Genomic DNA, 1,556 nt, shown 5'->3' with positions numbered 1-1,556 from the left:
GCACAATTAAGATATCATCTTTGTATGTTTTGCAAAAGAGAGTTGTATCTACTTTACCCTTACAAACTCATTCTCCAGAAGGAAGCTGAGTCTCTCATACCATGCTCTGGGAGCTTGCTTCAGACCATAGAGAGATTTCTTCAACTTGAAAACATGGTCTGGGTTCTTCTCATCCTCAAAACCTGGGGGTTGATGAACGCAGACTTCCTATGATATGTATCCATTTAGGAAGGCACTCTTAACATCCATCTGATGTAGAATTATGTTGTGATTCACTGAGAAGGAGATCAGCAGTCTGATTGCTTCTAGTCTTGCTACTGGAGCAAAAGTTTCAGTGTAGTCTATTCCTTCCTGCTGACTGTAGCCTTGAGCAACTAGCCTTGCCTTGTTTCTGACTACATCACCTTTCTCATTCAACTTGTTTCTGAACACCCATTTGGTTCCAATTACATGGACACTTTGAGGTTTTTCACTAGGCTCCAAACATCATTCTTGGAAAATTGATTCAGTTCTTCTTCCATAGCCAGAATCCAGTCCTTGTCCTGAAGAGCTTCATCAATTGACTTGGGTTCAATTAAGGACACCAATCCTTTCAGACTAAGCAAGGTCTCTTAAGAGGGTCTGAAGGCTGATCTGGTTCTGACTGGTTCATCTTTGTTGCCCAGAATCAATTCCTTAGGATGAGCCGCAATGATTCTGCTCTTCTTATGAGATTGTGAATCAGAGGGACCAGCTTCTTCTGGTTCATCTTCCTCTGGCTCAACTTCCTCTGGAGCTTTGGCCTTTGTCAGAAACATTTATGCTTAAACCTGCAAACTTCTCAACTAGTTTTGACTTATCAGAGTCAAGCTTATCATCAAATCTAACATGTATAGATTCTTCAATTGTTTTAGCATCAGTATTATAAAATCTAAAACCTTTAGATCTATCAGAGTAACCAAGTAATAGACATTTAGACGATTTAGCATCAAACTTATGCAATCTATCCTTAGTATTAAGAACATAACAGACACAACCAAAAGGATGAAAATAAGAAATGTTGGGTTTTATATTCTTTCCACAATTCATAAGGAGTCTTATTCAGAATTGGTCTCACATAGATTCTGTTCTGAATGTAACACGCTGTGTTTACTGCCTCTGCCCAAAAGTGCTTAGCCATGCCAGTTTTCTTGGAGCATGGTTCTAGCCATCTCCTGAAGAGTTCTGTTCTTCCTCTCAACAACAACCATTTTGTTGAGGAGTTATGGGACAAGAGAAATCATGTGCAATTCCATAGGAATCAAACAGACTCTCAAACTTGTCATTCTCAAACTCTCCACCATGGTCACTTCTGACACGCACAATCCTACAAGCCTTCTCGTTTTGCACTTGGGCTATGAAGGTAGAGAACACAGCATGAGACTCATCCTTGCGGGTTAGAAATTTTACCCATGTCCAGCGGCTATAGTCGTCAACAATGACCATCCCATATCTCTTGCCACCTATAGACTCAGTTTTCACTGGTCCAAACAGGTCGATATGCAGAAGTTCCAACGGCCTTGAGGTTGAGACAACAT

The sequence above is a fragment of the Lotus japonicus genome, chromosome 1, assembly GCF_012489685.1.
Source record: "Lotus japonicus ecotype B-129 chromosome 1, LjGifu_v1.2".
In the NCBI taxonomy this organism is placed as follows: Eukaryota; Viridiplantae; Streptophyta; class Magnoliopsida; order Fabales; family Fabaceae; genus Lotus; species Lotus japonicus.
Note: the sequence above shows the minus strand (reverse complement) of the source record.